At 42.0% G+C, this 22,653-nt stretch overlaps 2 protein-coding genes across 6 annotated transcripts in view; one reads left to right on the forward strand and one right to left on the reverse strand.

Moving 5' to 3' along the window:
* RNMT (RNA guanine-7 methyltransferase) overlaps positions 1–1,012 on the reverse strand; it is a 37,294-nt gene extending 36,282 nt beyond the window's left edge. For 2 of the 4 annotated variants that reach the window (XM_024236018.3, XM_054537607.2), the window contains exon 1: positions 915–1,012. The gene's annotated coding sequence lies outside the window, so the exon portion shown is untranslated. Of the gene's footprint in view, positions 1–778 lie in introns of all 4 variants that reach the window. The other 2 variants (XM_024236019.3, XM_054537606.2) reach the window with 2 other exon arrangements.
* Positions 1,013–1,054: 42 nt separating this feature from the next.
* Positions 1,055–22,653, forward strand: part of FAM210A (family with sequence similarity 210 member A) — a 60,560-nt gene continuing 38,961 nt past the window's right edge. The window contains exon 1 of one of the 2 annotated variants that reach the window (XM_063716762.1): positions 1,055–1,318. The gene's annotated coding sequence lies outside the window, so the exon portion shown is untranslated. 2 annotated transcript variants of the gene reach the window in all.

Consider the following 22,653-nt stretch of genomic DNA (forward strand, 5'->3'; position numbering starts at 1 on the left):
CACAGTTAACAATAACTTATTGTGTATTTCAAAATAGCTAAAAGAAAAATTGGAATGTTCCCAACATAAAGATAAATGTTTGAGATGACAAATATCCCAACTGCCCTGATTTAGTCGTTACACACTGTATGCATGTATCAAAATATCACCTGTACCTGCAAATATGTGCAACTTCTATGTATCAATTTAACAAACGGGGGGAAAAAACCCCAAACCAAACTCAAAGTGGAGTAATGAAAACACTCCAAAGAGAAGAGAGCTCTCCCTCAAAATCTTCGAGAAGAAACCTTCGAGAGGTGGTCGACTGACATGGAGATGGACACGCGATAAGTAACCACACGGACATTTCGATCCGGCTTTCCAGTCACACCTCCGAAGCAAGCTATGTCTCTGCGTCATTTCAGCTCCTCAGGGTACGACCGAGCAGGCCGCCAGGGCCGCCGGGATAAAGCCCAAGCGGGATAAGCTCTAAGCCCCGACCCGCCCGCTTGACCCTCTACTACGGGGACCGAGAGGACGCACAGAGGCGAGAAGGGACTTCTCCAGCCAAGTTCACCCCCTCCATCATTCGCGCGGCCTGTTACTCAACCTCTGGTTCAGGTTTCCGAGGAGCCGCTGAAGACAAACCTGCGGACCCCACGCCCCTCCCCAGCACGGCCCTGGGGCGCGAGCTGCTTCTCCCACCCGGGCTCGCCCAGTCTGGAGGAGGAACAGCGACCGCCCACCCCAAGGAGTTCCCATTTTGCTTGGGACTGAGGACACAAGGCAATACACCCACGCGTTGGGCAGTGAACCACAGGGCTAATGCGAAGTGAGCCCATGTCAGGGATGGGAGTGCCACTTCCACCCCTCCACGACGGCGGAGGGATAAACACAAAGAAAGGAAGGGCCGGAGTTCCAGCCGTCACACTCACCAGCACAGCCAAACGCGATTCTGTTTGCGGAAACGGCGGTCCGCGCCACGCGTGTCTGCTTACGTCACTTCCGGAGGTGCGAGCGTCACGTGAAGACGCTCAGGGGAGGGTGCCGCGACGCACGTCCTCCGCGCCGGAACTACGAGTCCCGACGTGCCGCGCGCGCCATGCAGAAGCTTCGCTGAGTGGGCACTGGCGGTCGCGAGCACGTTGCTAGTGGGCGCGGCTGGTGGGGCCGCGGGCGGTAGGGGGCTAGCGTCCGGCTGAGCCCCGCGGGTTCCAGCACGCGGCTCCACGCTCTGTCGGGCTGCTCTGCTGAGTGACACCGCCGTGGCATCCAAGGAGCTGTGGTCCAGCCTGCGCGGCGGGAAGCGGCGGCGGCGGCGGCTGCAGCGTCCTAAGAGGTAGCATGGGCCCCAGGCCTCTGTGGGGCAGCGGGAGGGGTCTAGAGGGCACCTTCAACCCTGGGCGTGTGTCCGGGAGCTGACTCGCGGCGCGAACCCGGCAACTGCTTCGCGTGCGCCGCTCTTCCGACTGTGGCAGTGTACTACCGCCAGACTGGGGTCGTCCACAGTCGCCGACCCCACAGACCCCGGCGGCCGAGAGAGGTCCTCCCGCCCTTCCGGGTCGAGCCAGTGTCCTGGCAAATCTTGCTTTGGGACTGTTTTTCAGCCTCCTCTGCTGTAACCCTTCACCGTGTTCTCTTCCCTTCCTCGGAAGCCAGTTGAAGAGGGGCCTGGAAGCGCCCGCGGTCGGAATGGTTTTAAAAATTAGCAATTTCTTATTAGGGACTGGCAGATTGGTCCTTACCACCGTATTTGGGAAGCCACAAGAGACCATTCTTACCTGTTAGATTCTGAGAAAAGGGACAGCCTATACCTCTTCTTGACAAATACCTAAGGATGCATTAGTCTGCGTTGGCTGAACTTGGCATGGTGTAGTTTGGGGGAGACAACACACTTTTTTTGGCCATCACCCCAGATTTCTACTGGGGAGTGAAAGCGCCTACTGTACTGAAACTCGAAAGCTCCATAGTTGAGGACTTTCAACCTGAGATCAGGGTCAAAACTACCTGTGGATAGATTATTGAAGCATGTGCATATTAACGTCGTGCGTCAAGTCCCCACCTTCCAAGGTTGTAAAACTGATCAGATTTACAATCCGTCTTGAATTACTCTTTACCAAAATTGATTCATTTAAAACAGCTTTGAAAATGTGCTTTACCAGCCTGCCTTCTTGTCAGTAGGCACAGGTATATTAATGAGTAGACCTGGCTTTGGGGAAGGCTGCATTTGCAGCGTTGTACTTTCCAATCTAATCACTTCTAAATTGTGAGCATTAGCCCATCTGAGGTTGTTGACCCCTTACAAACTTTGAACCAAGAATGAGGCCTGTTTTTCACAAATAAGGATAAGCCATCAATTTCTGATGACTGCTTGTATTTGTTATTATATGAAATGAGCTAAGTTGAGAATTAATCTCATTTCATGAATATTGACAACTGCAAAGGTGTAGGTCTTAGAGATCGAATGCATTATAGGCACATACAAGCATTAGAACCAGGCAGTTACATTCCCTGGTCCTGATGCTTAAGTTTCTTGAGATAATTGCTGTTGTCATTTTACAGAAAATGAGTGTAATTTTGACTTTTGAAAACATGTTTTAATGTTTTTAAACACCGGGCGCAGTGGCTCACTCCTGTAATCCCAGCACGTTGGGAGGCCGAGGCGGTTGGTTCACGAGGTCAGGAGTTTGAGACCAGCCTGGCCAACATGGTGAAACCCCGTCTCTACTAAAAATACAAAAATTAGCCGGGCGTGGTGGCACGTGCCTGTAATCTCAGCTACTCAGGAGGCTGAGGCAGGAGAATCGCTTAAACCCAGGAGGTGGAGGTTGCAGTGAGCCGAGATTGCGCCGTTGCACTCTAGCCTGGGCGACAGAGCGAGACTCTGTCTCAAAAAAAAACTAAACAAAACAAAAAAATGTTATTAGATTAAAAGCCTCTTAACTATGTGTTTATGAAAACTCCACGATGATGGGATATATAGAGATTACATTTTTTAGTTTTTATAAAACTTAACTAGAAGTCGTGTAAATTCATTTGAGAATAGAGGGGAAGGATTCTTGAAAGCAGTTAATGTAAGAAGTAAATGAGCCAGATAAAAATGATTTTAAAGTTACCATTGGTGTTATTTTTCCCTCGTTATTACCTGAGTAATCTCTGGTTTTCTGGACATCAAAATAATAATAGCTAATACTTGAGTACCTTTTAGGTGCCAAGGTTAGTGCTTTATTCATTTGCACTCGTTTGATTCTAACCGAACCCAGTGGTATAGTTATGAGTGTTTGTTTTACAGATGAGGGTTAAGTAACTTGGCCAAGATCATGCAGCTTGTTAAGTAGTGGGATCAGGATTTGGACCCAGGCAGTCTGGCTGATTGACCAGACTCTGCTAATAATGAAACAGTGCCGGCTAGAAGGCCATACTCAGAACTGGACGTTGCCTAGCAAATAGTAGATTTTCAGAAAGTGTTTTGATACTTCTTAATGCCTGGTTATGATGTGCCGAGAGAAAACAGTTAGATAAGGATGTTATCTTGCTGGAATGTGAGCTCCACCAAGACAAGGAAAGGACATGCAGGATTTATTTCAACCCATTTGTAAGAAAGTGAGAGCACTTCTCTCAGAGGTATAATTTTAAAGTGTGATTTCTGTTGTAGAGTTGAGTATTATATTTTTGAAACATAGAGATTATTTAAAAAATGTAGAAACAATGTTATAGTTTCCTAAGATAGTGTTCTGTGAAGAGAGGTGGTTCGTGGAAGCTTTGTTCCTCCAAATAGTTTTGGATGAAGGACTTTTCCTCTGTTCCACTCAGGGAAGTGTTCCTACTGAAATTTCATTGTCTTTCAGGAACAAATAAAATATTATTGTTTAAAAGGTTTTTCCTTCAGTTGAAAATAAGATTTTGTGAGTAATACTGTGTGTGATGATTAGTTTTATTATGTCAGTTTAGCTAGGCTATAATACCTAGTTATTTAATCAGATACTAGTTTGATTGATGCTATGATGGTATTCTGAAGACGTGGTTAACATCTATAATCAGTTGACCTAAACTAAAGGATATTACCCTAAATAATGTGGGTGGTCCTCATTCAATCAATTGAAGGCTAAAAAAGCCAAGACTGAGGTGTCCTGAAGAAGACAGTATTTTCCTCAAAACTGCAGCATCAATTCCTAAGTTTCCTGTCTGTAGATCTACCCTACACATTTTGAAGTTGCTAGCCCCTACAGTTGTGTGAGCCAGTTCCTTAAAAAACCAATATCTCTGTATCTGTCTATATGTAGATGAAGATATTTGTTTTTATCTACATCTATATATTTTTTCTTATCAGTTCTGTGTCTCTGTAGAGCCCTGACTGATTCAAATTTGGGTGCTGAGAGTGCTTCTAGTGAGCAGAATCTTAAGGATGAGTTTTCTGAATTGATTATAGTGTTTCTGGAATTGATTTTCTAAACTGATCAAATTCAAAGGCAATAATGAGTATTCCCAGTAGAAAAGAGGGCACTGATAGTCCCTGGTGTGATATGGCAACAGAGATATGCAAAAGATCACTATTAGATACTCCCACTCATGCTTATAGACAAGATTCAGAATGATCAGGTATTTGATACCTTAGAACATTTTAATCAAATTAATGAGTATAATAAGATAGGCTGGTTGCTTTTAACTGTGCTGGGTAAAGTGAGAAAAGAAAAGGGTGATCCCAGCTACTCGGGAGGCTGAGGCAGTAGAATCGCTTGAACCCAGGAGGTGGAGGTTGCAGTGAGCCGAGATCGCACCACTGCACTCCAACCTGAGTGACAGAGTGAGACTGTCTCAAAAAAAAAAAAAAAAAAGAAAAGAAAAGAAAGAAAAGGGGAGCTTAAGGCTTCAAATTCCCGATTGAAGCTCCACATAAGTGACCTGAAAAGTTTCTCTGTCTGCCCTGAAGAAACCCGTATCTCTTGTAGCTGCAGAGCTGAGGTTGGTGAAAACCAAATCCAGAGTCTCATCCTGTAGGTGGCTGAATTACAGTGCTAACTGAATTCCCTTCTTCACCTTGGTCTGCTATTAAAATGAGGGCATTGATTGGGAAGGAATGGGATCCGCACATTTGGAATAGGGCCATATGGGAACATCCTGATGAAGTTGGGGATGTTAAACTCCTAAATTTGACTCACTCTTTTTTGCCAGTAGAAGCAATTCTTCCATCTCTGTTTGAGGACGTTAACTCTGCTTTGCCTGAAGAACCTGTAATGACCTCCCTTGAGGTAGTTACCTTGCAAGACATTGCCGGTTCTCCTCAGGAATCCGTGAAGAGCTCTGGGGTTGCTTTTCTCTTCAGGTCAGAGATTGCAGTGGGAGCTGTTGCCACTGACTGGGGGTCTTTAGCTGCAGCAGGGATGGTTGGATCTAGGATGGCAGGGGCCATGTGATCACCAAAGAGTAAGTGGGTGTGTCGCCATCATGGGGGACAGCGGAGTCAAAGCAACAATCTGAACAGCCTGACTTGGGGGTCCTAATTGGGTGGGTGGTCATGGTGTCCCTAGGAGAGAACTCGATGGGCAGTCTACTGAATTCTGACTTGATCTCTATAAGCAGAAGAGTTCTAGGTCAAGTGAGTGGAAGCCTTACTTTAATTACCAAAGAAAGAGTCATGGTCCCTCAGTCGACTCCCAGATTTGAGTCACTTTACAGACCCAGAACCCCTTGACTGAGGGGAGGCTGGATCTTTTTGAGGAAGGACCCCATTGCGCTGCCAAGAATTTATACCGTTAATTTTTTTCTCAGCTTTTCCCGAAGGGACCTATGGTTTATCAGGGTAAGTGTGCATTGGAGAAGAGGAAATAATTAGACTTCTCACGGATTACTGAACTCTTAACTCTGAACTGACACTAATTCCAGGACGCTCAAAGTGTCATTTTGGCCCGCCATTCAGAGTAGGGACTTGTTGAGGTTGGGTGGTCAATGGAAGTTTAACCCAGGTCCTCCTCACAGTGGGTCCCCATATTCATCCTGTGGTTACTTTGCCAGTTCCAGGATGCATAACTGGTATAGACATACTCAGCAACTGGCAGAATCCCCACGCTGGTTCCCCGACCTGTGGAGTGAGGGCGATTGTGGTAGGAAAAGCCAAGTAGAAGCCACTAGAGCTGCCTCTTCCTGGAATAATAGTGAGCCAAAAGCAATACCTCATTCCCGGAGGAATTGCAGAGATTAGTGCACTTAAGGATGCAGGGGTGATGATTCCTGACATATTCGCATTCAACCCTCCTATTTGGCCTGTGCAGAAAACAGATTGATCTTGGAAAATGACAGTGGATTATCATAAACTTAGTGGTGACTAATTGCAGCTGCTGTTCCAGATGTCATTTCATTACTTGAGAACCTATCCCCTAGTAACTGGCATACAGTTATTGATCTGCTGAATACTTTGTCTTAGTATCTGTTAGTAAAGATCACCAAAAGCAGTTTTCTTTCAACTAGCAAAGCCAAAAATACACCTTCACTGTCCTACCTCGGGAATGTCAACTCTCCAACACTATGTCATAACAAGATCTCTGTGATCTTGTTATGAGTTGAATTGTGTCTTCTAAAAATTTATGTATTGGATTCCTAGCCCTTAGTACCTCAGGGTATGACCTTATTTGGGAATAGGGTAGTTAAAAATGTAATTAGATAAGATGAGGTCATACTGGAGTAGGCTGGGCCCCTAATCCAACACAACTGGTGTCCTTATAAACAGGAGGAATTTGAACACAGACATTCACACAGGGAGAATGCCGTGTGAAACTGAAGTAGAGGAACACCAAGAAATGTCACACATTTCCAGTAAACCATCAGGAGCAAGGGGGGAGGCATGAAACAGATTCTTCCTCACCCTCTTTGAAGGAACAAACCCTACTGACACCTTGATCTTGGACTTCTAACCCCAGAGCTGGAGACAGTACGTTTCTGTTTTGTAAGCTCCTCAGTTTGTAGTTCTCTATTACAGCAGCTGTAGCAAACAAATAGAGACCCTGATTGCCCTTCCCTTCCACAAGACATCATACTGGCCCATCACATTGATGACATTATGCTGATTGGACCTGGTGGGCAAGAAGGAACAACTACTCTAGACTTACTGGTATGACATCTGCATGTCAGAGGGTGGGAAATCCACAAATATTCAGGGGCCTTCCACCTGTGAAATTTCTAGGGGTCCACTGGCATGGTGTAGGGCATGTTCCCACCTATAACAAAAAGAGAGAAGCAAGGTTTAGTGGGCCTCTTTGGATTTTGGAGATGACAAATTCCTCATTTGGGTGTGCTACTTCAGGTTGTTTACTGACTGACTCAAAATGCTGCTAGTTTTGAGTGGATCCCAGAACAAAAGGCGCCTCTACAACAGGTACAGGCTGCTGTGCAAACTGCTCTGCCACTCAGGCCGTATGACCCAGCAGATCTTCTGGTGCTTGAAATGTCAGTGGCAGATTGAAATGCTGTTAGGAACCTTTGGCAGGCCCTATAGGAGATAATTACAGTGTAGAACCTTAGGATTTTGGAGCAAAGCCTTTCCATCCTTTGCAGGTAACCGCTCTTTTAAGAAACAGCTTTTGGGCTTGCTACTGGGCTTAATAGAAACTCTACGCTTAAACATGGGCCACCAAGTTATGCAACCTGACTAGGAGGATGACTAGAATATTTCAGCACTTAAGAGCACAAAGAGATGGCATGTGTTCAAAACCTGGTTATGTTATATTTACTAAGTATGTCATCCTTGAGTAAGTGACCAAACTTTGTGTTTTAATTTCCTCATGGAGTGATTTTATAGAATAAATGAGATGATACAGTGCTTAGCACAGAACCTGCTAATTTTTAGCTTCTCTTAACACAACTGAAACTGCTACTGCAATGTCTTGTGAAGTCATTAGTCCATGCCTTTAAATGTGATTGTAGAATTTTTTTGCCTTGATACAGCAGAAAAAATAGAGTGATTTTTTTTTTTTAATTCATGTAAACCAGAGCAGAAGTTTGAAATAGTGAACAGTCTTGTAGGCATTATGTGCTTTCAGGTTCTGAGTTTATTACTTCTGAGAATTAACCATGGTAGCAGTGGTCTGTGACCTCTGTGGGTGAAAGGGTGGCGGACTTTAAGCATGTGCAGCAGTGGGCAAAGAATGGAGGTGAGGGAAGAGGCATCAGACATTAGGAAGGGATCCTCCTGGAGAAGTGGAGGTGGGTGGTTAGATTTTGTGGATGCCAATGGCAAGATGAGTCCTATTAGAAAGTCTCATTGATAAGAAAAAATTGTTTTCAAGGCAGACTTAAAAATTAGGGCTTCCCCATTTTTACTTACTTCTTCTACATTGCCTTTGTAACTTCTTGGACTTGATAAATTGAATTAAACATGGTATTTTATTTGGATTCCTTGATTTTTAATGTAAGCATGAATTATAGTAACTCTTCCTTGCTATTTGAAATACTGCAATTCTTGTTCTAGTTTGAGCTGCTTAGTAAGCTGCATTGTAATTTGAGTCATTTCTTAAAATTAGAGGAATTAGATAAACAGTGATGGGTTTGCAATGTAGTGTTTGCCAAATGAATGTCATATATAATGTTAAGAAAAATTTTATTTGTGTGGCACACTGTATAAAATAAAGCAGACCTATGTCAAGTTCTAAGTGCAAGTTTTTATTTTACTTTTCTTGCCATCTTCATCGCTGTAAATGCAAGTTTTTAAAAAGATATTTTAAAATTGGACCCAGAATACAAGAGCTCTTTATTGCAACATGGCTTCTGATACTCTGATGATCAAATGACATTTTCTGAAATATGCTTGATACAGTAAACACTGACAAAACTAGTTAACCCCACAGAGAAGGTTACTAGTATTTTTCACCAAAGCCAAGCCGAAACAGGTTCTATTGCGATTTAGTTGGTGTAAAATATATGTATAATTTCTCATATGTCTTTTTTTGGTTTAACAAACAATAGGCCTTATTTATCAAGTAAATTCCTATTGCTAAGCATGTTTTAGTTAACTAGTAACAATAAATTTGTGTTAAAACTGATTTTCATGATAGAAGATAGAAATGAAATTTATATAGTTTGGCTCTCAATCCTTTATTTTCAGGGAAAAGACACAATTTATACATATGAGCAATTTGTGAAGATGTGGGAAATTCACTAGATTAGCAGTTCTTTTTTCTTTTTCTTTTGGCCTTTAATCCGCTATGTGATCAGGAACAAGTTATGAAATATTACATGTCCTTGCATTCCTTATCTGTAAACGTAAAAGATGGTACTAAGGGGCCTCTCAGTTTCCTTCCAAGTCTTAGCATTCTGTAGTTCTAATGCAGACAACTATGACTAAACCTAAGGTTGCTGCTTTTATACAGTTGTACTCAGGGTCTGTGTGGCCTTCCATTTTTGTAGTCCCCGTGACAAAGACTTTGAGAAGATGAAAATAATCCTTACTCATGCAGTGGTTGGGAAGGTTTCTTAAGGAGAGTAGGCTTGTATTTTCTATTGCTGTGTAACAAATTACCCCCACATTTAGCAGCTTAAAACAACGCAGGTTTATTATCTTGCAGTTTTTCTGGGTCAGGAGTATGGGCACATCTTAGCTGGTTTGCTGCTTAGCATCTCAAAGTGTCAAGCAGGCTCCATTCTCATCTGGAGGTTCAACTATGGAAGAATCTGTTTGCAAACTCATTCAGGTTGTAGGCAGAGTTCATCTTTTGTGCCTTTGTGAGTGAGGGCGCTATCTTCTTCCTGTTGACTGGTGGCCTCCCTCAGGGACTAGAGGCTGTTCCCTGTATGCCGCCCTGTCCGTAGGCAGTTCATCATATGGTACTTTGTTTCCTTGAGGCCAGCAGAAGACTCTCTCTCCAGTCTGCTAAGGTGGAGTCCTTTCCATCTTTTCTACCATTTAGTCTATTATACCATAAGTCTTTTCTCGAGCCTGTTAGACTGCTTTTTAAACCTGACATTCTGGTGCATTGGGCCCTTGCAGTTTTCTTGCAAATTGATTAACCTTTATGTTACCAAATGACTCACTGGTGTATGCTTTTTGCCCTCTAATCCATAACTCAAAATGTATCTTCCTCTTATTCACCTCTCTGTACTTTATTTTTTTGGCAGACTTTTGATAGTAGATTTCTAAACATTCTGTATTTTTCCTTTCTTTTCACAGTCTGTCACGCAGCTGACCAACATAAGTCCAAAGTGCTTTAGAATTCAAATAATTCTGCAAACCCTGCTTTGTAGTTAGCAGTGCAGTGGTAAATTTCAAAACTTAGACTTGGGCTGGGCACAGTGGGTCACAACTGTAATCCCAGCACTTTGGGAGACTAGGGTGGGAGGATCACTTGAGCCCCGGAGTTCGAGACTAGCCTGGGCAACAGAGTGACACTCTGTCTCTAAAAAATAAACAAAAAGCTTAGACTTGAATGTAGGTGATAGGTGGCACTAATCTCGGGCACTAATCTCTAGTTTAAAATGATCCTTTATCAGTTCAAGTATGAAAGACTTCATATAGTAAACATTGCTTGGGGGATTAACATGTAATGTGAGAAAGGGCAGATGGTATTTCCTGCGTTCTGGAGAGCCTTAGAGTATTGGATGCTGTCTATCCACCCCCACCTTGCTTCATCAGTAAGCTGCTTTCAGCTGCAAGTAACAGAAACTGGATTCAAGTTGGCATTAACAATAAAGAGGGACATAGTAACAAGAAGTCTGCAAGCAGAGCACACTCCAGTGCCTCAGTTCAGAGCTCCCGCTCTGCCTTGTCCGTGTCAGCTTTGTCCTTAGGCGGGCTCCCTGTGTTAGTCCATTCTCACACTGCTGTAAAAATACTACCCAAGACTAGGTAATTTATAAACAAAAGAGGTTTAATTGACTCACAGTTCATCATGGCTGGAGAGGCCTCAGGAAACTTACAATCGTAGTGGAAGGCAAAGGGGGAGCAGGCACCTTCTTCACAAGGCAGCAGCAGGAGGCAGGGAGAGGGCACAGGGGAGAGTACCATTTTTAAAACCATTAGATCTCGTGAGAACTCCCTATCATGAGATCAGCAAGGGGGATACTGCCCCCTGATCCAGCTACTCCCACCAGGTCCATCGCTTAACACGTGGGGATTACAATTTGAGATGAGATTTGAGTGGGGACACAGCCAAACCGTGTCACTTTAAGGTTACAGAGTGGCTGCTAGAACCCCCAGAATCCATGTTTCCTTGCTCACCCCCAGTTTAGGAGAAAGAATTAGGTCCCCAAACCATGGAATGTAAGTTCTCAAAATCCTTAGACTTCCCTAAGTCACATGCCCGTCCCTGGACCAATAACAGTCAGCCAGCCACACAATGCTGTGAGCCCTATCCTTTTGATCGGGATCCATCATTGGAGCTGGGGGCGCTGGTAGACAGCTACCTGAGCAGAACAGGGCCTCTGAAGAGGGAAGAGAGGAGTGGATGCTTAGTAGGCAGCCAACACTTTCCATTACCTTATCTAACCAGTAATTTAGTTAACACTGTTTTATCTATTGTTCTTTTTTGTAACTATAGAAAAAGTGGAAGTCTTTCTGTATACTATGAAGCCATGTTGTCTAATACAGTAGCCATCAGCTGCTTGTTACTATTGTAACTTAAAGTAATTAAAATTAAATTAAATAGAAAAATTAGTACTTAAGTCACACTAGTTACACTTCGGGTGTTGAGTAGGCAGCTGTGCGCAGTGGCTACCTTATTGAACAGCACAGATATAGAGCATTTTCATCATTTCAGAAAAATCTGTTGAACAGAGCTGCTCTAAACTGTGTCAGGTAAAGTTTTTGTGTAAGCGTTGAGCCACAGTAGAAACAAGGATAGCACTTACTTTACTAGGTTTTCATCTTATGTTGGGGATTATAGGATCTGAAATTTAGCCAAAATGGGAAATAGGAATTCATTCATGTTGAGGTGATTGAATATGTTTGATACTACTTAGGACTTAAAAATATCAGAGCTGTTTTTAAAAATATACTTTTTTCCATTAAGAAAGTACAAATTATTTTTTGTTGTGTAAATAACTCTGTGCAACTTTGGTGATAGCTTGAAGTTCAGAATATGGAAAATGTTGTAATGTGAACAACTTTATGTGGTGGTAACATACCCATGATAATGATTCTCACCGTATAATGAAAGTGACTGCCCAGTTTGTCATTCTAGCAGAGTATGCTAAACTTTTCAGTGAATATAGAAGAATATGTATTAGTGCAATCACAGATGTGCTTGATATAATCCTGTCTCCACTATTCTGAGGCCATATCTGTCAAACCAGAATCAGGGCTAAAGAATTGTTATATTAAGTATCTTAAAAATAGTTATGTCCCCCTGTAGTCTCAGCTAGTGGGGAAGTGGGAGGATCACTTGAGCCCAGGAGTTCTGGGCTGTAGTGTGCAGTGCTGATCAGGTGTCTGCACTAAGTTTGGTATCAATATGGTGACCTCCCTGGAGCAGAGGACCACCAGAGTGCCTAAAGAGAGGTGAACTAGCCCAGTCTAGAAACTGAGCAGGTCAAAACTTTCATCTGATCAGTAGTGGGATCACACGTGTGAATAGCCACTGAACTCCAGCTTGGGCAAAATAGCAAGACCCTGTCTCTAAAAAAATAAATAAATATTTATATATGAGATTATATATATGTACGTTACATAACTAGTTTGTTGGAGATGTACATATATATATGTGTATATATATATATCTCCAGTAACCTATATATCTTCAATAACCTAGTAATACTACTCCTAGGAATTTCTTAAAGAACTTAAAATACGGACAAAAATGTTATATATGAGGATGCTATTTATAGTGCATTAAAACTGGGGACAATCTAAGCTTCTAAGAGTAAGAGAATAACCAAATCAATTATGGAGTGTTAAATCCCCCAAGATAATGAATTATTTCTTATCCAGCTGTTCAGACTCATATTTTTGGTAACTCTTTAATGGTGTATGCATAAGGTAATGGTAAAGAATGCAAAATTACGTGTAATACAGAAAGCGGTAATCCAGGATCTAAATTAAGTTCATGCAGTTCTCAGCTGGCTCCTGTGTACCAAATCCAAGGTCAAAGAAGACTGAACAGCCAAATAATTGTTTTGAGCAGATTTCTCTATAAAGTAAAATACAGTTTCAGAAGCAACTGAGTTCACTTTATGCTTCTTGCTGTATATTAATCTGCTTTTATCATATCACTTTCTTGCTCAAAACTTCAGTTACTCCTTAGGAATAAAAAAATCCTCTAGAATTCCAGCCTTATTTCTCATTACCCTGAAAAGGCCCATCTTTACATATTGACACTCTGTGCCTTTCCAAGTACCATTTCCACTTTAACCTAGAATGACTTTCCATCTTCTTTTCCAATGCTCTGAAGTTTTTCTTTCAAAGGTATCCTGCAGCCTTCAACTGACCACTGCAGTTCAGTTAGCCTTTTCTTTTTTCCCCTAATACATAGTATGTTTATAAACTTGTAACTCATGTCTGACATGTCTCCTATCTTGGAATATTTAATTACCCTTTTATAACTAGATTGTAAACTACCTAAAGACAGTGAAAACATATATTGTACTAATTTGTTCTAGGTGCCAAAAGGGTTACAGTTCTGTGTAATGTCCACCCTTTGGTAGGGGGTCAGTGAAAAGCTCCACTGTTAAGTTCTTTTGTAACTGTTTTACGTTGGTAGATTTTAGGTACTCTGAAGATATAGAAGAAAATCCCCTGGTTCATACCCCTGGAGGAGTTATAATTTAGTTGAGAAAACTAAGAGTTAAATTTCCTGGAGTAATGTTGGGCAACTGGGAGATGCTTAGTAAATATTTCAGGCCAGGAGCTGTGGTATGCCACCTGAGAGGCAGAGGCAGGAGGATCGCTTGAGTCAGGTGTTAGAGGTTTTGATGAGCTATGATTGTGCTACCGCACTACAGCCTAAGTGACAGAGCAAGACCCTGTCTCTAAACGTACGTGTGTGTGTGTGTGTGTGTGTGTGTGTGTGTGTGTGTGTGTTATAGTGAAGTACTTCCCCGCTACTAATCACAGAAGCAGTGGAAGATGGAATGACTGTAGAGGAATCATTGTCCTTTCACTGTGATGATAGGAAAGAGGTGGAACTGCTTCCTCTGTCCTCAGACATCGTTTGATGGTCTGTGCTCACTCACCAGGCATTACCTTCAGAAACTGCAAATATATTTTTGTTAATTCACATGTTTAAATTTATTCAGGATGATTTATATATATGTACACATGGGGTGATTTTAGTATTGGTGTGAATTTTACCTAGTTTAAGAAGTACTCTGAAGGTTGAGAGATTTTAAATCAGTAGTAAGGAAGAGGGGGACTAAGAGTAGAAGAAATATATCATGCTAACTTGGACAAAAGGCCATAAAGGATGATAGTGGCAGAACATAAAATCTTATCTCAGGTATGGAAATTGTAAGTTATGTTGTTAAGTTATATTGAATGTGTGTATCAACATACAAACATACATTCTAGATTTAGGCAAGAACAGCAAAAGTTAATTTGTGCTTTAAGGACAAGGTAATTTGGTTTTAACATCAAAAAGTTAAATTTTTTATTGGTAAAAAAAAGTTGTGCTGTAAGGAAAGAGGCTTTCTCATAGATGTATAGTTCAAACTTGTAAGTAGAGGTAAGAGTATCTCCAAGTCATCCCTTCAGGATCTGAGCATCTTAGCTGTTAACATCTCCGGGGTTTGTAACAACGAAACATAGAGCTGGGCTGGAGGAAAGCCAGGGCGGCAAATGAGCTACTTCAGTAGTTGACCTGTCTGTTCCAAGTCAACAAGCACTATCTGTCCTTTTTCAGGTTAGCACACTGCTATCAGTCTCTGTATACCGCAGCTTTCATGTTTTGAAGTACTTAGTTTTGAGTCCTTCTATCGATGGAATTTCTCAGGAAGGATATGTGGTGTCTGAGTCTGTTCAGGCTGCTGTAGCAAAATACTGTAAACTGGGTGGCTCATAAACAATGGAAATTTATTTTTCATGGTTCTGGAGGCAGGAAAGTCTAAGAGCAAGGTACTGGCAGATAAAGGTGTTTGGTGTGGGCCCACTTGCTGGCTCACAGACAGCCCTCTTTTCACTGTAACCTCGCATGATGGAGGGTCCATGAGCTCTCTTGAGTCTCTTTTTATAAGGCCACTATTCTCATTCAGGAGTGCTCTGCCCTCATGACCTAATCACCTCCTCGAAAGCCCTACCTCCTAATGTCATAATTTGGAGGTTAGGACTTCCTATGTGGAGGGACACAAATATTCAGATCATAGCATGTGTGCAGGATTTGGGAGCTTTTAAATATTTGAAAATGTCCTTAACATGACTGTCAAATTGAATTTTCTTACCATTTTTAGGTCACATGCTTTTCTCTTTAAGTTCTGCAATTAATTGCTCTGTTGTTTTCTGGTTCGTAATAAAGCTGAAAAGTCTAAGGCCAGCATGATAGTTAGGTCTATGAAGACAAGCTGTTTTTCCCTGTGTCTTAATAGTATATTTTTCTTGTAATTTAAACAAGTTCATGTAAGGAATTTAATTTGCCTTAAACATATTGAACCTGTTGATTTTGCAGTCTTGGGTCTTTTCACCATTATTTTTCTAATTACAGTTTTAGAAACCTAAGATCTCTTTTGAATCTGTGTATTTGTGAACTTTTCTTTGTCATTTTCATCTTCTTGACCATTTCTCTTTATTCTTACACAGCTTCTCTAGTTTACACAGTACTCTCCACAGTACCGATTTTAGGAGACTTGATAAATTGCTGAGTACAAGGGAATAGGAAGATCCTTGGCTGACTTTGATACAGCTTTTTGTCTTGGACAACTTGGGCTCTAAAGAAGGCACATATTTGGGGAGTAGGAGGAAGAGGTAGTCATTGAGTACCATGTAGGAGCTTTTGTGTCCCAGATACAAAAGATGTTGAGCAATCCAGGTGGATGCTGAGAGTCAGAAAAAGATCTGGACAGGAAACATAAATTGGGGTTCATCACCTAATGGATATAAAAGTTATTGCCCAGATAAAATGTATAGAGCCTGCATTCAGATTTAAGAGAAAAAGGAGTCTATTACCAAGACCAGGAAGGAACCTCCATGATAAGAAAAGCAGAATAAAGGAGCTGGAGTTATAGAAAGGAAAGTCTGAAAGACTTTGAACAAGTAGGACGCAAGTAGTGAGGGTAATTATGTGTAACAGAATGAAAGGCCTGAAAGGTATCAATAGAAGCTCATTGCTGGTTTTAATAGGAGCATTTTGGTATGGGAGGTAGTGAAAAAGAGGAGGCTGGTTTTTTTGTTCTGTTTTGTTTTGTTTTTTTATTTGGGGGGGGTTGTTTTTTGTTTTGTTTTTGTTTTTGTTTTATTTTTGAGACTGAGCCTGTCTGTTGCCCAGGCTGGAGTGCAGTGGCACAATCCTGGCTCACTGCAACTTCTGCCTCCTGGGTTCAAGGGATTCTCCTGCCTCAGCCTCCCAAGAAGCTGGAATTACAGGCACCCACCACGATGCCCGGCTAATTTTTGTATTTTTAGTAGAGACAGGGTTTCACCATGTTGGCAGACTGGTCTTGAACTCCTGACCTCAGGTGATCCGCCTGACTTAGCCTCCCAAAGTGTTGAGATAACAGGCGTGAACCTCCGTGCCAGGCCAAGGCTGTTGTTTTAAGACTTTGCTGGTAACAGGAAGAAGAGAAATTGGGCAAACATCACATAAAGACCTACTTTCTTGATGGCATATCTATACAACAATGAAGGAAAGAAGCCAGTGGTGTAATTGCCCAATGGGTTCTTCCTGCCTGCTGCATGGAAAACAGTTTCCTGAGACTGTGCTATTGGAGTACACAAAGAATTTTATTAATGTCGTGCTGGCCATACAGGAGACAGAGTTATTACTCAAATCATTCTCCCTGAAGGCTCAGAGGTTAGGGTTTTTCAAGGATAGTTTGGTGGGCAGAGGACTAGGGGATGGGTGCTGCTGATTGCTTTGAGGATGAAATCATAGGGTGTGGAAAACGGTCTTTGTGTGCCCAGGCTGTCTCTGGATGGACTGGTTGAGTCCTGAGTCACAAGTCCAGGTGGAGTCAGTATAAAAAATATTTAGGAAGACCAGTCTTAGGTTTTACAATAATGATGTTATCCATAGGAACCATTAGGGAAGTCACACATCTTGTGACTGCTGGCCCCATGACTCCTGAACAGTAAGGGATTATAGAAACTATGCCTACATTTAGGCCAGGCACGGTGGCTCATGCCTGTAATCCCAGCACTCTGAGAGGCTGAGGTGAGCAGATCACCTGAGCTCAGGAGTTCAAGACCAGCCTGGGCAACATGGTGAAACCCTGTCTCTACAAAAAATACAAAAATTAGCTGGGCACGATGGCACACATCTGTAGTCCCAGCTACTCGAGAGGCTGAGGCAGGAGAGTTGCTTGAACCTGGGAGGTGGAGGTTGCAGTGAGCTGAGATCGCACCATTGTACTCCAGCCTGGGCAACAGAGTGAGACCTTGTTTCAAAAAAAAAAAAAAAGAAAAAAGAAACTGTGCCTACATTTAATCAGAATTTAGGCCCTTCCCATAATTCTAATCTTGTGGCCTTTCATTAGTTTTACAAAGGCAATTTCAGTCGCCAAACGAGGAGGACATTAGTTTTAGGGAGGGATATTATCTTGGCTTCAAAGTTAAACTGTCAACTAAATTCTTCCACTGGTTAGCTTGCTCTACACCCAGGAACGAGTGAAGATAGCCAGCTAGTAAGGCTAGCAGCAAGATGGAGTCAGCCATGCTAGATTTCTCTCGCTGACATAATCTTTGCACAGGCACTTTTGATGGAGTGAGCAGTTGAAGGGACAGGAAAGAGAATGGCAGTAGAAAAATACAAGGAAAATGGGGTCAATAACTTGGGTTCACTTTCAAAGGGGGGAGGGAATAGTTTCATCTAATTATTTATTCCCTCAACGAACATTTATTGAGTGCCTCCTGTGTGCCAGCAAGCCTTAGTTTTAGGCACCTGGGATGCAGTGAAAAAAGCAGTGAAAAACCTCTACTCTTGGGGGACCATAAGTAGTAAACATAATAAACAAGTAAATTATATAAGAAGTTAGAAGATAAGTGGTGTAGGAAAAATGAAACCAATAGAGCAAGGTAAGGAAGACTGGGATATTGGGGCCAGAAATGAGTGGTGCTGTAGTTTTAAATAAGATGGTCAAGGTGGGCTTTACAGAGCAGGTGGCAATTGAACAAAGGCTTGCAGGAGGTGAAGGAGTTGGCCCTGTAGGTATCTGGGGAATGACTTGTTCCAAGGAGAGGGAACTGCAAAAAGTCTTAAAGCAGGCACCTTTTCAGCCTATGGGCAGAGCTGCAAGCCCACTGTGGCTGGAGCAGAGCGAGCAAGAACACTGAGAGAGATGCCGTCATGGGTAGGGGTGTGTGGAGGGGGTACAGATTACTTAGGACCTGGTCTGACAGTTTAAGGACTTTGGCTCTTACTCGAAGAAAAATGGGAAAGTTTTAAAAAGAGGAGAATCATGATCTGACTTAGATGCCATATATACGGTCAGCTTATATATGAGGCTTGAAGAGATTTGGAAAGGTATGGAATAGTTTCTGAGTGGAATGTGAGAGGAATCTGATCAAAAATTGTCATGGACTGTCACGGAGCAGACAGAGCCAGTCTGAGATATGATGATGTACTATCATGTATGCTGGCGTTATTTTACTCTGTTGTTTTGTTAGCAGTGATTCGTTATTGAGATGTGGCTGTGGAAGAAACAGATAATAGGACTGGCTGAAGGTTGGATTTTGCTGAAGGGCAAGGTAGTAATTCAAGTAATGTGCTGTAGAATCTAGGCTGGTTAAAGATTTCAGCGTGAAGCCAGGAGAAACTGTTAGATTTGAACTAGGAAAAGGACAGGGTTGGGCAAGGTACTAGTACTAGGCTCTGGAGAAAAGAAGGGAATGGAGGCTGGTAGCTGAAAGTGAGACAGTGTAGTTTTCAGAATTTCACTTGTGGAGCAGTATCAGATGATTTCAAGGCCAAGGACATGACCAGTGAAATGAATTGCTGAAGAAGCTAGGTATAGTATAATATGAAATATATTTGGTCTTTTTCCCCCATGCTTGTCTCAGAGCTCCTAAAACCCTTGGGAATTTCCTGAGTGATGAGTACGTTTTATTAATAATGATCCCCTTAACAGGTTATACTAATGAGCTAACTTAGGGTAGGGCCTCTGTAGCTTCAGAATGGGGCGACTCACTAGAAATACAGAGGATTAGAGTGGTGGAACTTTGAGACTCACCCCCACCATCCTCCAGGAAAGGCTAGGGCTGGAGATTAGTCTCTACAAAAAACTCTTGAACAACAGACTTGATAAACTTCTATGTTGCTAAGCACATGGAGGTGCCAAAAGGGTGGCACACCCAGAGAGGGCATGGACATCCAGACACCACCCTAATACCTTACCCTCTGCATCTCTTCCATCTGGCTGTTCATCTGTATCCTCTGCAATATTTTTTATAATAATCCAGTAAATCCTTCTTAGCAAATTAATCAAACCCAGTGTTAAAGGACTACCAGGTTCTATTGCCCATTGCAAGGCGACAACCAATATGCAGAAACAATGGGAACCGCAGCAGAGAAAGAGTTCAATAATTGTAGGGCAGCAAAATGAGAAGATGAAACCTTGTTAAAAGAAAAACTTCAGCTGAATTAAATGTAAAGGAGTTTAACTGAGCAATGAACTATTCGCAAATTGGGCAGCTCCCAGAATCCCAGCAGATTCAGAGAGACTCCTGTGCAGCCACGTGGTGGAAGAAGATTTATAGACCAAAAAAAAAGGGAAATGATGTACAGGAATCGGAAGTGAGATATAGAAACAGCTGGATTGGTTACAGGTTGGCGTTTGCCTTATTTGAACACAGTTTGAGCACTTAGCAGTCTATGAGTGGTTGAAGTATGGCCACTGGGATTGGCCAAGACTCAACTGTTGTTACAGGCCCATACTCCTAAGTTAGGTTTTCAATCTTTTCTGCCTATTAAGCTAGGCTTCAGTTCATCCACAAGGACTCAAATGTAGAAGTACAGAGTCTTTCTCAGGCCATGTTTAGTTTGCTTTAACAGTTCCCCTCTTTTGGTCATTCTTTCAATTTTGAGAGATTGACCAAAACTTTAGTCCTTGATGTCACTATTACCATCGTAAATATACTTATTTGGTTTTGAAAACCACTGGGAAACAGTAGAACTGAGTTTTGCAAAGGCAGGAACAAGGACTGAGTAGAGGGTACCTCCTTATGCCGGAATGTCCTGTTTATAGGAGAAAAACAAAACCTGGTCTGTTCTGGTCTAGGATCTATGTGTTTCCTTAAAGTTTTAGTTTTATTATGTCAGATTTAACAGGAGTGGCTCCACTTTTGTTTGGTTTGGTCTGTTGGGGCCTAGTGCATGAGCTCAGTCCAAAACAATGGCCTCCTGTAATTAAAAAAATTCCCCCTTCTGTTCTGGTTCTCACTTAGGTGAGAGTATGACTAAAACTTAGGGCCTTAGTGCCACTCTCAGTTACCATTATTTTGGGTTTCCAGTTTCAGCATGTCATTTAGAGGTTATGGTGTCCTCATGGCTGCACATTTCTTTCAGCTCTTGTCATTCCAGTTGAAGAGAGACCATGTGATGTTTTAGAGATGGTTGCATGCAAACATTTAAAACCTCTGAGAGAATACAGCACACCAGGGAGACTGTTATCATGACTGTCGGGAGGATAATACCAAGAGTTTGGAGTAGCTTCTTACCCAGGGTCCCAGTAAACCAAACCACCTAAAATCAAATAGATCAAAGAATGAGCTAAATGAAGAGTCTGCTGGCTTAACTAAGTGATTTTTTGTTAATCCCCTACAACTGAATTTTTATAATCTACATTTGATGTATTTCTTCATAGGCCACAAGTGCCAGCAGCTGCACAGATACTTTTCTGTTTAGCCAATTCTATTTTTTAGCATAACCTTCACAAGAGAATTTAAAGTCTATTGTGCAACCATAGCCTTTACAGTAGAAACTGCTATAAAGCCTATCATGAAGGATACATTTTAAATCATTCCCTCTTTTATTCCAAACCATGAAAAAAGGACCTAACAAATGATGCCCTTCTAGAAGAGTGAAGGCCTCCTGGCAATGTTCTCTTTAACCTATGTGGGTTAAAAGGAGTGAATCAATGTGCTGTTTCTGACTGATTATGAGGCAACATATGTACCATTAAAGTTTCTTACCTACATTGGGGCTTCATGTTTTATCTATGAAGGTATAAGGTTATCCATATATAAGGCTGGCTGCAAAATCATTTTCAAATAAAAGTATACCCCATAAGTGCACACAACAGACGACCCCCTCCCCGCTGTTTTCATTTCTGTTGTTCATAGAGGCATAAACAAGGGAAAAGTATTTAAAGATAAGAGTCTCATGGTAGTAGAACTCTTGATCTGTGATCTTGGGAAAAGCTGTTCACATCAAGGATGCCATCTTTTTCTGGGGAGAAATTTCCCTGGTTAGCTTTACCTTGAGGGTTGCAATGGGTGTACAGTTCCAAGATTGTGGAGGGACCCTTCTCTATTGTGAGATTATGAAGCCAAAATACAAGGTCCTGAAGTTTTGCTGCAGTATGGATAGCAAGGACAATCTTTCTCTGATGTTCTCAGAATATTCAGTCTTTGGGTTCTAGATTGTGAAAGAGTTGATTTTCCTCAGTGAACTGTAAAAATACACTGTGGCATAATAACTTAGTGTTATAACATCAGTCCTCTTGCATGGGAAAGCTTTTATACAACCAGAAAACATGCGTTGAAAATGACAATTGAATGAAATCCCTCTACAAATGTTTAAATGACCCATCAGGTAGCCGAATATACCTGAAGCTTTCATTGTCTTCTCAGGCACGTGGGTTTGACAAACTAAACATTGGTTATGAAATTATTTTAGCAGGCTGGGCACAGTGGCTCAAGCCTGTAATCCCGGCACTTCGAGAAGCTGAGGCGGGAGGATCACCTGAGGTCAGGAGTTCGAGACCATCCTGGCCAACATGGTGAAACCCTGTCTCTACTAAAAATACAAAAATTGGCTGGGCGTGGTGGCACACGCCTGTAGTCCCAGCCACTCAGGAGGCTGAGGCAAGAGAATTGCTTGAACCCAGAAGGCAGAGGTTGCAGTGCGCTGAGATCGTGCCACTGCACTCCAGCCTGGGCGACAGAGTGAGACTCTGTCTTAAAAAGAAAAAAAAATTATTTTAGCAATGTATAAGGCACCACACCAATATATTTAATTTGAATTATTTTATCTTTTCCATGATGAGTCATGGAAAGCATAACTTTTAGTAACAAAAGCTGTAAGGACTCAGGAAGGACAAGGTGGCTATCCTGGTTCTCCATGTGTCCATGCTTAATTAACGTTAGACTTATGTCCTCTTGAATGTCAGTTGTTTTTCCAAATTAGGTACATAGCACTGATAACTGATGGGTTATCATAAGCAATTTGACTTAGACTATGGAGTTCATTTAAATTGTATATTTAAACAATTTCAGCACCAGCTGATTTAACGTGAAAATCTGGCAAAGTATTTTCTTGGTGTTCAATTAATTTCTGTCTACTTGGGTTAGCAGTTTTATGAACCAGTCAGTCTTTTTATTAAAGTTCCAGCAAT

The sequence above is a fragment of the Pongo abelii genome, chromosome 17 (genome assembly GCF_028885655.2).
Source record: "Pongo abelii isolate AG06213 chromosome 17, NHGRI_mPonAbe1-v2.0_pri, whole genome shotgun sequence".
NCBI classification, from domain to species: domain Eukaryota; kingdom Metazoa; phylum Chordata; class Mammalia; order Primates; family Hominidae; genus Pongo; species Pongo abelii.